Raw genomic sequence first — 13,716 nt, 5'->3', positions numbered from 1 at the left:
AAACCTTTGGGATGGGTGTATTAATGTGTCACCTGGGCCTTCCAGGTCATATTAGTCACCTCTTCTTGTTCCTTGTGGAAAGATAGCTGACAAGAAGCAGCTGAGGGAGGCAGGACTTTTGGGGCTCACACTCAGAGGGTCCAGATCATCATGGTGGAGAAGGCGTTATGGCAGAGATCTTACTGTGGTGGCTAAAATGTGGGCAGCTGGTCACACTGTGTCCACAGACAGGGAGCCGGAAGAGATGAAGGTTGGTGCTCAGCCTCCTTCTTTTTATTCACTCTAGTGCCAAGGTGCAGCCCACATTCAGTGTGGATCTTCTCTCCTTAGCTAATCCTCTCTGGAAATGCCTTCACAGACACACCTAGAGGTGTGTCTCCTAAGCGAGTCTAACCAGTCCAGTTGGCAGTGAGAGCTGGTGATCACAGAGGGCTGGAGCCTGTCTCTGCTTCTAATCTCATTTCTCTCTGCCTCCTGACTCACCAAGATGTTGACTAAACATCTCTGCAAGCTGCCATCACTAAGCCACTCCAGACTCCATGCCTCCCCACTACCATTGCCCCCCAGACCCATGCCTCCCCACTACCATGCCCCTCCCAGGCACCATCCTCCCACTACCATTACCCCCAGACACCATGCCTCCCCACTACCATGACCTCCCCACTACCATTACCCCCAGACACCACACCTCCCACTACCATGCCCCCTAGCCACCACACTCCCCACTACCATGCCCCAGCCACCATGCCTCCCCACTACCATGCCCCCCAGCCACCATGCCTCCCCACTACCATGCCCCCCAGCCACCACACCTCCCCACTACCATGCCCCCCAGCCGCCACACCTCCCCACTACCATGCCCCCCAGACACCACACCTTCCCACTACCATGCCCCCCAGCCACCACACCTCCCCACTACCATGCCCCCAGACACCCCCACCTTCCCACTACCATGACCTCTGTTGATCTCTATGAAATCTTTAATTTCTTCCTTAACCCATTGGTGAGTCAGTTGAGCATTCTTTAGTTTCCATGAGATTGTAGGATTTCTGAATTTTTTTCTGTTGTTGAAATCTAACTTTAAACTATGGTGGTCCGACAGAACACAGGAGGTTATTCCAATTGTTTTGTATCTGATGAGAATTTCTTTGTGGCCAAGTATGTTGTTGATTTTAGAGAAGGTTCCATTGCGTGCTAAGAAGGTATATTCCATTTTGTTTGGGTGGAATGTTCTGTAGATATTGATTAAGTAGATTTGAGGCATAATATCAGTTAAGACCATTATGTTTCTCTTAAGTTTCAATTTGGCTGATGTGTCTAGATGTGAAAGTGGGGTTTTGAAGTCTCCCACTATTAATGTGTGGGGTTTTATATGTGATTTAAGCTTTAGTAATGTATCTTTTACATATGTGGGTGCCCTTGTGTTTGGGGCGTAAATGTTCAGAATTGTGACTTCATCTTGGTGGATCTTTCCTGCGATGAGTATGTAATGTTTTTCATTATCTCTTTTGATTGATTTTAGTTTGAAGTCTATTTTGCTGGATATTAAGATGGCTACACCAGCTTGTTTCTGAAGACCATGTGATTGGAAAGTCTTTTCCCAGTCTTTTATTCTTAGGAGGTGTCTGTCTTTGAATTTGAGGTGTGTTTCTTGTATGTAGCAGAAAGTTGGATCCTGTTTTCATATTCATTCTGTTAGTCTGTGTCTTTTTATAGGTGAATTAAGTTCATTGATATAAGGGATATTAATGACCAGTGACTGTTCGTTCCTGTTATTATTTTTATTATTTGGTGGTAGTGTGTGTGTGTACTTCTCTTCTTTGGGGTTTACTGCTGTGGTGTTATCTATTGCCTGTGTTCTCATGGGTGTATCTGCCTTCCTTAGTTTGGAATTTTCCTTCCAGTGCTTTCTGTAGGGTTGAGTTTGTGGATAAGTATTGTTTAAATCTGGTTTTGTCTGGGAAGGTCTTGCTCACTGCATCTATGATGATTGAGAGTTTTGTTGGGTATATTAGTCTAGGCTGGTATCTATGGGCACTTAGTGTCTGCATTATATCTGTCCACGTCCTTCTGGCTTTCAAAGTCTATGTTGAGTAATTGGGTGTTATTCTGATGGGTTTGCCTTTATAACTCACTTGGCCTTTTTCCCTTGCTTCCCTCAATATTCTTTCTTTATTCTGTATGTTTAGTTGTTTAATTATTATGTGGCAAGGGGACTTTTTGGGGGGTCTAGTCTGTTTGGTGTCCTATAGGCTTCTTGTATCTTCCTAGGTAATTCATTCTTTAAGGTGGGAAAGTTTTCCTCTATGATCTTGTTAAATATATTTTCTGTGCCTTTGATTTGGTACTCTTCTCCTTCCTCTATCCCTATTATTCATATGTTTGGTCTTCTCACGGTGTCCCAAATTTCTTGGACATTTTGGGTCATGGCTTTGTTGGTTTTAGTGTTTTCTTTGACTGATGAATCTATTTCTTCTACCATATCTTCAACACCAGAGATCCTCTCTTCCATCTCTTGCATTCTGTTGGTTATACTTGCATCTGAAGTTCCTGTTCATTTACTCAGATTTTCTATTTCCAGCATTCCTTCTGCTTGTGTCTTCTTCATTTTTTCTATTTCCCTCTTCAGGTCTTGGACTGTTTCCTTTGTTTTTTCCTGATTTTCTTTCAGGGACTTATTCTTTTCTTCTGCTTTAATTCTCCTTTACTCTAGTTTTTTTTAATAATGTTCTTCCCTTTTTTTGTTTCTCTGTTCCTCCACTTTATTTTTGATTTCTTCTATATAAGGCTCTAGCCTCTTCATGATGTTATCTTCTTCTTCTTCTTCTTCTTCTTCTTCTTCTTCTTCTTCTTCTTCTTCTTCTTCTTCTCCTCCTCCTCCTCCTCCTCCTCCTCCTCCTCCTCCTCCTCCTTCTTCTTCTTCTTCTTCTTCTTCTTCTTCTTCTTCTTCTATTCCGTGATGTTCAGGTCTAGCTGTTGGAGAAGGGCTAGGTTCTGGTGATGCTGTATTGCTCTTTATTTATTTTGTCGTATGTACTTCTGCCTTGGTGTCTGCCCATCTCCCTGTGGGTTCATTCTTGGTATTATCAGTGTACTTGGTCCAGACAGAGCTGACAGATTTAGGAAGCCTCTCTCTGGTCCAGATGGAAGCTCTGGTCCAAATGGGAGTTCCAGGGCAGATCTGAGCTGGGAGCTTTCTGGTTCAGATGGGAGATCCTGGACAGAATGGAATACTGAACACTGGTCTCTAAGTCTCCGGAAGTGGCTGGGGTCTCTAGCAGATGGGTGTGGGGGCAAGGCGTTGAGGTTGTAATGTCCACTGGAGGGTCTCTATGGTCTCTTGTCCAGATGGGAGTTCCAGGGCAGATGGGAGCTGGGGGCTGGTCTCTGTGTCTCAGGAAGTGGCTGGGGTCTCGGGCAAATGGGTTTGAGGCAGCATGTGGAGACTGCAGTGTCTGCCTGCGGTCTTGGAAAAGGGGAGCCTTCCCACAGAGCCCACTGATTGGCCGGAAACTGGGGCCAAGTTGGGCAGGTCCTACCAAGGTGGTGCCCAGTGGTGGGACCCATGGGCTTTTGCCTTTCTGACTATAACCCCAGGCACTCACCTCTGGTCCAGATGGGAGTTCAAGAAGAGATATTTTCATGATATTCAATTAATACTCAGGCTAATAATACCTAGTCCTTCAGTATTTGTGATGATTTAATGGTTACTATGTCATGTCATTTCTTTTCAAAAGAGCTCAAGCTGAAGATACTTATAAGTGCCAAACTGTTCTAAGGAAATGTTTACCAATATAGCCCTCTGTTGCTGAATGTTTTCTTGTGTTCCTCCAGGTACACAACTGCTCAGACTCAGGTAAACATACAGAAGCATATAATAATTAAAACTTCTCAGCCATTCTCTCAGGTCTACCACTGACTAGCTCCTACACTTAAACTCAGCCCATTTTCTGTTGATCTATATGTTGTTACATGTTCTGACTGGTGTCTGCCAACTCAACCTTTCTCTTCCCATCATTCTCCTTGTCTAATTATCCTGCCCGTACTTCCTGTCCAGTTACTGAACAATCATCATTTTATTTATCAACCAATCAGAGCAATGCATTCACAACATGCAGAACAATATCACCCATCAGTCCTCCTATATGTACCCTATTTTTCTGGTTGCATTTTGGCATCATAAAACAAACATAGACATAGTTAGCAAGAGAAACCTCAGTTGAGAAATGCATCCTTTTTTTAATTTTTTCAAGTCAGGGTTTCCCTGTGTAGCTTTGAGCCTTTCCTAAAACTCACTTGGTAGCCCAGGGTAGCCTTGAACTCACAGAGATGCCCCTGCCTCTGCCTCCCAAGTGCTGGGATTAAAGGCATGTGCCACCATCACCCAGGACACTTTCTTAATTAATGACTGAGCTCAACTCACTGTGGTTAGGGCCAAACATGGGCAGTTAATCCTGGTTGTATTTGAAAGTATGGTGAGCAAACGATGGTGAGCAAGCCAATAACTGGTATTCCTCCAGAGCTTTGGCTTCACTTCCTGCCTTCAGGATCCTGCCTTGTGTTCCTGCCCAGACTTCTCTCAGTGACAGACTGTAAGTGGCTTACAGTTGTAAGATTAATAAACCCTCTTCACCACAAATTGCTTTCGTTCATTGTCTTTATCACAGTGATAGAAACTTAACTAAGAAACCTACTTTTTATGTACTGACTTGGAGAATACTTTTGGTTTCCTACCTGTCTTTTCACAGAGAAAGGTAGTTTTATTTTCTGACATATGGAATCATATTGAAAGGAAGATTGTAATACAATAGCTTTAACTTACACAGATGGCTGTATATACCTTTAATTTTGAGGCATTTTATATATTTTATTTATCACATATATGTGCCTGAGTGTATGTATGTGTACTGCATGTGTGCAAGTCCTCACAGAAAACAGTAGAGGGCATCAGATACTCAGAATTGTACTTACTGGCAGTTGTGAACCACCTCATGTGTTGCTGGGAATTGAACCAGAGTCCTCTACTAGAGAAGCAAGTGGTATAAACCACTGAGCCATTGTTCCAATCTCAATTTGAGGAACTGTTATTGACATTCTAGCTTGAAATCTGCCACCTATAGAAGGGTAAATAGCTATTAAGAAATGTTGTCTATTTCATATGGGTTTTATAACTGTTAAGATAACAAAACTAATGGAGGACAAAAATCTATTTTTTCTTGGTATTGTAGTCTCTTGGTCCAGATGGATATATGAAAAACATGTAACAAGATCTAAGAATGAAGAATGAAATCTGATCATTGCTGACACCAACCTTTAGCAGTGGAAAACTGAAGGAGGTAAGTTAATGAAGGACACTTTATTGTAAATGTAATAGACTCTATTGCAGGACTGGTAGAAATAATGTTATACTATTTAAAGAGATGTTGCTTTGATCATTACATTGCTAAGGATGGTCTTTGCTTTTTGATTCATTGTTGTATTGGTTTTTTTGTTTTGTTTGTTGTTGTTAATTTGTCTTATATAGCCCTTTTAAAAATATGATTTTTTTATATTTTAAAAAACTTGTTATTTGGGGACTCAGATGTTGCCATTTACCAGGAGACTGTGTTGTGTTTTATGCATAGATGTTCCACATCATCCAAGAATATGTAGATGCACTGGTGAAAAATGTGAATCGTGAAGTAGAGAAGGGCAAGAGTGTTACCATGAAAGAGTAGTAGTGATACATGTATTTGCTGGAGACTCTGTGCCCCATCTGGAGACCTCCCTCTGCCTGACAGGTAGCTAAAATTTTTCTGGAGCAAGAGTAAGGAAGAGGTATGATGCTAACCTGCTGTGAACCCACACATTAATATAAAAGTTCCCAAATAGCATTTGAGACTCTCTCCCTTGTCTACATGAGACAAAATTAGGTTACTTGTTGTCTCCTGGTAAATGGCAACATCTGAGTCCCCAAATAACAAGTTTTTTTAAATTATAAAAAAAATCATATTTTTAAAAGGGCTATATAAGACAAATTAACAACAACAAACAAAACAAAAAAACCAATACAACAATGAATCAGGTCTTTTTTATCTGTGTTATAATCTTAATTTATTTTGGATCTTGATGGACATTTCTTTCTTTCAGTCTTGGAGCTTTAGTTCTATGATTTTCTTGATAATATTTTTCTATGCCTTTGACATGGAATTCTTATTATTGTTCTATGCTGAAAGTTATAGACTTTTTCTTATATACTCAAAACTCACAACTGTTTAACAAACTAATCCTGTTCATGACTGAATGATCTTCTTATTCTGCCTTGTCATCATGCCCTTCTGTCCTTTATATGATCCACTCTATTTCTGATGCTTTCCACTGAAATTCGTATTTGACTTAATGAAAGTTTAATTTCTCTCAACATTTCATTTTGTCTTTCTTATGTATATTTATCTCTTTATCAAATTCCATATTAATGTCTACATTTAATTTCCTTATTTCTTTCATCTTTTGTGCTTCCTTGGGATTAATTTAGGAGATAGTCATGTGTTTTTCTTTCTCCCTTCATTGGCGTTTTTTCAGTGTTCAGGAAACCTTGGCTACAGCAGGATTGAAGTGATGTTTTCTTCTGTTAGGCTTGTGTTCAAGCCTCCAATCTCTTCTCCCAGTGACCCTCTGGTAGGTGATCAATGATCGCAACCATAGTTATCAATCATCCAGCCTCTATCAAATTAATGTAGTAGTTGACTTCAAGACAGTCATTAGTCATTCTTTAAGGGCCAACTGTATTATGGAGCACATGCTTTTTGGTTCTCGTCACTGAGTAGAAGTAAAGATAGAGTGAGAAAATTCTCATTGTCCAAGTAAAGTGTTACTCCTTCAATTTTTATGTTAGCTTTTAGTTTCCATTAACAATTCTCATAAAATTAAGGGGAATCCCTGCTGATTCCAATTTTCTGAGAACATTAATTAGGAAGGAATGGTAGGATTTCCCTGAAGTTTTTTTTAAATACTCCATCTCTGCTTGCTTGTGTGATTTGGATTTATTCTGTGTTGTGCCTCATCTGGCAGCCTACAACAGAATTCTTTTCATGTTTTAGCATTCAGTTCGTAAGTGTTTTACTGATAATATGCCTTTGGTATATTTAAGTCACATTTCTGCACAGGTTTCCCTCCCAAAATATATTCTTAATTTAGTAACAGGTCAGTAGAATCAACAAGATTCAATTCTCCACTTTCCTATAGTTTTGTAAGTTTTAGAAATGCCTGTGAAGAACTGGTAAGAATGATCTGATAAATGTTTCATAGAATTGCACACTGAATCTCCCTGGAGATGAACTCTTTTCTTTGTGTTTTTATTTAAATTTCAATTACTTTTAGGAGTGATATATTTTCTATATTTTGTAATTAAACTCATTTGTACCACAATTATTTCTCTTGCTTTGACATTTCACTTAAATAACTGAAAATTTTCAATTGGTGAATAAAATAAATGTCAAAAGCTTAAAATTTTATTTTAATCATTATTTTCTCTGCATCACTCTTTCCATTCTTTACCAGAATATATCATAAACTAAACGTCAGCTTGTTCCCCAATGATGCTACATCATTTTTAAAGAAATTTATAGAAAAGACCAAAAAAGTTCAACTTGAAAATACCCAAGAGGTAAACTATGACAAAATTTATTTTAATCCTAAAGTAATGATATCAAATAACACACACAACTCATAGAAAGCTCTCTTCAGATATTTGATGTATTTGGTCTGTTCAATTTGAGTTGTACCATGCCTAGAATTTCACCAAGATCTCTGAGCATTGAGATTGTCCTTCTTATAACCCAGTTTTGCTTAATACAGCTTACTTACTGGATTAAGGATAAGGATGTTGGCAGAAAAAAATTCTGACAGAAGGCTGTCTGAATGTCAGCATTATATCTGAGGTGTCACTGCTTATTTGCTAGTCTTCAGGGGATTAGAACATTAGAAGGTATAGTTGCTTGAAAAAAGTGGCTCCCAAAGTGAGTGGCACTATTAGGAGTTGTGTTATTTTTGGAGTAGGAATGGCCTTATTGGAGTAAGTGTGTCAATGTGTAAGGTAGGCTTTAATCTCATGTATACTTAAGCTATGCCCAGTGTCTCAGACCAACTCCAGCTGCCTGTCAAGGTACAAGAACTTTCACCTACCTCTCTAGCACCATGTCTGCCTGTATACCACCTTGCTTTCTGCCATGACACTAATGGACTAAATTTCTGAATTGTAAGCAGGCTACCAGAGATAAATGTTTTCATTTATAAGAATTGCCAAAGTCATGGTGTCTTTTCACAGCATCAGCAACCCTAACTAAGAGAGTAGGCAATCACATAAAACCTAACAATCAGTTCCAGAAACACCAATTGATGAGTGTGAGATATTCGTTAACAATAATTATGTCAAGGAGAAGAAACTACAATCATCCAGCCAGGAGTCTGTCATTAACAGCTACAGATGCCTAGAATGAGGAAAAAATGAGAAATGGTGTTGGACATGGCAGCATGATCACTACCCTGATAAACTTACTTAAAAAACTTTTTTTTCAAGACAAGGTCATTCTGAGTAGTACTGGCTGTGCTGTAACTCATTTAATAGACAAGGCTGGATGCAAACTCAAAGATTAGCCTGCCTCCTAAGTGCTGGTATGAAAACACTTTCATATGAAACTTTTTGTTCCACAAAATCTATGGGTTGGTGTTTGGTGTAAATAGTAATTCTGACAACATTAGATGAATTTATAAATGAGCTATTTTCTCACATGAGAGTTAAACTTCTACATTTCATCCTTATTTTTGGCCTGCCAACCCACTTCCTTCTTTTAAATTTTCTGTCTCCTTTCAGCACCAAGTGGATTTTCTTCAGTTGATGATGAACTCCCAGAATTCCGAGGACATGGAATCCTATAAATGTAACTAAGGATAATTTAGAGTCTAAAGAGAATGAACATAAGGGTCTAAAGGGGTAATCCAAGCAGAGAATTTATGCTAATTCACAGAAAGACACAGAAGTGCTATTATAGGAAGCAGCCTGGGGAACTTTCTAAAATTATGGTATATATGCATACAGAATACATTATGCTTATTGTACCTTCCATTTGTGACTGAGAAGCTATAACCATGAAATCTCACCAACATGGCTACCTAACCAAGACCTGAATTGGCTCAACAACAGTTGACATTCCAATATAGATGGGGAAAATTGCATGACAACCCATCCATAGATGAAGAGATCCAGTCAGTTTAGGTCATCTGAGAGAGAGGTAATTAGACTTCCCAAGGGATGAGACCCTGATTGTTTATCCAATACTAGGTTGCCAACCCAGAAACAGGTATAAGTAGGCAAAACTGAGTAGATTAGCAGGTTATATTTATGACTATTTATTTGTGTATATAATAAAAATTTTTAAAGAAGAAGCCCTAAATTTGTGAGTAAGTGGAGGTTTGGCATGGGAGGGGTAGGAGGAAAGACAGAAAGAGGGTAATAAAATAACTATATTTTAATTAAACTTTTAAAGATCTGAAGGTTTGTTATGAGTATTGTTGTTACACACCAAGAGTCCTCATTGATGTGTGAACCACCTACATCAGTGGAATGCTGATTCTTAGCCTCAGGCAGGGCTACTGAATGAGAACCTCTACTTGCAAATCTGCTCCTGGAGCACCCAATCAGGAAGCACAGTATCCAAATAGCCACTTTCACTGTGGTTCATGCATTGGAAGTATGTTCATTAGCTTAAGGGACTGTGGAAATTAATTTTTCCTTTCACAAAAGCATAGCACATTAAAGAAGAAAATCCACAGTGTCCACACTATATTTCCCCTTCATTCTTTTACTCACTGTAACTGGGTTTGGTATTTCAGAGTAATGCTTCTTTCCATACATTGGTACTACAAATTTTATTTTGGAAAAATTAATTAACTAATTCCATTTTTAATCCCATGTTTGAAGTCAATGCCCAATTTTTTGTTATTTTCTATTATTAAACAATTTTTTAAATTTAAATATATTTTGATCATATTCTTTCCCTCCCCAAAGGCCTCCAGGATCCATCTACCCAGCAAACTTTAAGTTCTTTTTCAAAAGCAAACAAAAGACAAATACAAGAGAAAATTACCCAAAACCAAGGAAAAACGTAACATTACCAAAATAACCCACTAAAATGTAACTAAATAAAGTACATACACACACACACACACACACACACACACACACACACACACACACAGAGAGAGAGAGAGAGAGAGAGAGAGAGAGAGAGAGAGAGAGAGAGAGAGTCTGTGGAGTTAATAATATACTGGGCAACTACTCTTGAAAATGAAGCTTGTCCTGGAGTGGTTGATAATCTCATTGTCATTTCATTTGGAAAGAAACATGATTTTTTTCTCTCACAACACATATTAAAGACAGCTCAGTTGTTTCACTTTTCCCAGTGACTAAGTTTTCATTTATGCATTCATTTTCTAATATAACAAAATGAAATGTAAAAAGATAAAAACTAATACAGCAAAGCCGAGGAAGAAAAACTAACAGAAGAAAAGAGTCTAAAGGAAGACACAAGGATCAAAGACATACTCATTTGAACACTCAAGAATACCATAAAACACTGGTAGCCATAATACATACACAGAGGAACTAGTAGATACCTGCACAGGTCCTATTCATGTTTCGTCAGTCACTGTGTGTTCATATGAGTTTTCATCATGTTGAATTAGAGTGTTATATTATTTTGCTTGGTATTCTCATCCCCACTGCCTCATAGGAGTTTTCCTAACTCCTTTTCTGTGGGATTCCCTGGGCTCTGAGGAAAGCAATTTGGTGGAGACATGCCCCCCCCTTGGACTGAGGGTTCTAAATGCTCTCACTATCTGCCTATTGTCTGGCTGTGGTTTTCTACATTCATTCCTATCTGCAAGAGTCTTCTCTCATGATGGCTGAGCAAGGCACTTATCTACAAGTAGAACAGGATATCATTAGGAGTCATTTTATCCCTTCATTTCTTTCTTTTTTTTTTTATCACAACAGTATTATTTGGTTTTGCTTCAGTCCCGGGGATATCTATTTGCAAGTTCTTGGTCTTCTAAGCAGTGCCAATCTTAGTTCCATCTCATGGAGAAGTTCCTAAGTCAAATCACTTATTGGTTGGTTACTCCCACATGTACTGTGCCACCATTGCCCTTGCATATCTTGCAGGCAGTACAACATTGTAGATAAAATGCAGTGCACCTTACTGTGTTAAAGATGGTAGAACAAAGCATTTGAAGTCTCTCTGTAGGCACCAGCTTTCATCATTGACATAAAATGTCTAATTTCATTTCAGCTCTTTCTGATCTGGAGATCCTGGCCCAATCAATAATTTTTTTGCTCGCTATAAGACAACAAGCACTGCTCTTCCCTTTATTACATATTTGCTGGCAATTCACCCCAATGTTCAGAAGAAACTTCAGAATGAGATTGATGCAGTCCCACCCAATAAGGAGAGTGCACGGTGCTGGAAGCTACAGGGAAATTGTCCAACCACAATCTGGATGACTACTTCCATACTTGAATTTAGAATTATAGTAAATACAGTAAGAATTGATTCTTTCAGCAATAACCTGTGAAAACTTTTTTTAAAAAAGAGAGAGAGCTTAGGAGAGCAGGAAGCCTTTTTTCACAAAATGTTAATTAGGTGCTTACATACCAGTGTATGGATATACATATATATTCCTATAAATAACCTGTACAATCAATATCATGCTACTTATGTAAAAAATGATTATTTTTAATATAGATGCTGCTGAATCATGAGGCCAAGAGTTTGGACACATAGTAGTATCTTTTATGAAGTTCTTGATGCCTAAGACCTTGTATTCTTAGCCTTTTATAGATGCCTTTCTTTTTGTATACTTTTAAACATTATTATTAATCCTTTGAGAATTCATACAATGCATTTTGATCACCCATTCACCACAGTTTATCCCAAATCCATCCTCACCTCACCTCACACTCAATGTGTTCTTTTTCCACTTTTCTCTCTAATTTTTAATTCAATCAAATCCAGTTTCTGTTAGATGATTGTTCTTATGTGTGTGGCCTGGTCTGGAATCTGGTTTATTTAAGAGAGTTCATAGCATTAATAAAGAAAAGTGCATTTCACAGCAACTATAAAACAGCAAAGTTCCTCAGCCATGGGTAGGACTATGTGTCTACACACACACACACACACACACACACACACACACACACACCATTTCTTCTTGAGTTTGCACATGTCACATGTCTTGTGCATGCTTCACACCATTGTAAGTTTATATGTGCATCTTTCCTGGTCTCTCTAGAAAATACTCTTTCCACGTCTAGCCTTCTAAGTCCTCAGCTCCCTTCTGTGTACACTGTTAATATAAGGTGTCACACTTAGAAACATGTTTGAAAAGATCTCCTCTGAAGAACTGAAGAATATGTTGTCATTACCTTAAATGAAGCAACAGCCAACACATTTAATTTCATGACCATTTATTAGATATGACTCAGTAAGAATTCCTCAAGAATATTATGTGGTCATTTTTCCTTTGGTGACTTTAGGTATACTGTCTTCCTGCTCTGTACTTGAATACAGTTGAGTTACTTTGTTTTTGATGATAGGCAATGTATAGGCATCCAACAATCTTTAACAAACCCTAACTACCTACAAGATGGCCTTTCTCAAACTCTGAGACAACAACTACAAATTCTTCTACTGATACAGTATTATTATTCTGTAGGAGGGCCCTCTCACCAACTGAGAATAATATCATCTAAAAAATTAGTCAAAATGAGTAAAAATTCCCCCTTTAGCACCATCTTAGAATTTTAGAAGAGATAGAGAGTGTTAATGCCATAGTGATACCCAAATTCCCTCCCTCCATCATGAACTCTCATGTATCAGATTAGAAAGTAAATGCATTGTCATAGTATTATAATGTACCAAACCTACTCATGGTTTTCTTTCCAGTTTTACAAATTGAAAATTAACTTTATATCACCTTTTAAAATCTTCTTGCTATGTGTTCACAACTCTTTTTTATGAATTTCAAATTTCTAATTTTCAGGTAAAATTTAGAACAATAAAAAAGACAACCATAATAATTTTGTCTCAGGCCTTTTACAGGTTAGGTGCTCCATATGCTTATTGAAATATGAATAGATTGAAGCATGTTTTCATATTCTGTATAAGAAATTCAAAACATTTGGTGTTTGTCTTAGTTGGGGTTTCTATTGTAATGAAGAGACACCATGACTATGGCAACTCCTACAAAGGAAAACATTTTTATTAAGGTGACACCTTACAGTTTCAGAGGTTTGGTACATTATTTTCATGACAGAGAATACAGTGGCCTGCAGGTAGACATAGTGCTGTGGAAAACTTTATCTGAATACAAAGGCAACAGGAAATGTCCTCAGCATGGGGTTGTGTTGAGCATATAAGAACTCAAGGCCTACCTCCATAGTGACATACTTCCTATAAGTCCACATTTACTCCAGCAGGACCATACATCCTAATAGCACCACACCCATTGGGGGGGGGCATTTTCTTTTAAACAACCACAGTGTTAAAAGTCTTTTATTAACATATAAATTTATTCCATATTGTTCAAGATGGTATAGAACATGCTATGTAACCAAGCAAGTCTTAACCTTGTATTTCTTCTCCCTCTTACTTCTGAATGCTATGGTCACAGCCATGAGAA

This window comes from Onychomys torridus, chromosome 22 (assembly GCF_903995425.1).
Source record: "Onychomys torridus chromosome 22, mOncTor1.1, whole genome shotgun sequence".
Classification (NCBI taxonomy): domain Eukaryota; kingdom Metazoa; phylum Chordata; class Mammalia; order Rodentia; family Cricetidae; genus Onychomys; species Onychomys torridus.
The sequence above is the reverse complement of the archived record's forward strand: the minus strand, read 5'-3'. Positions refer to the sequence as shown.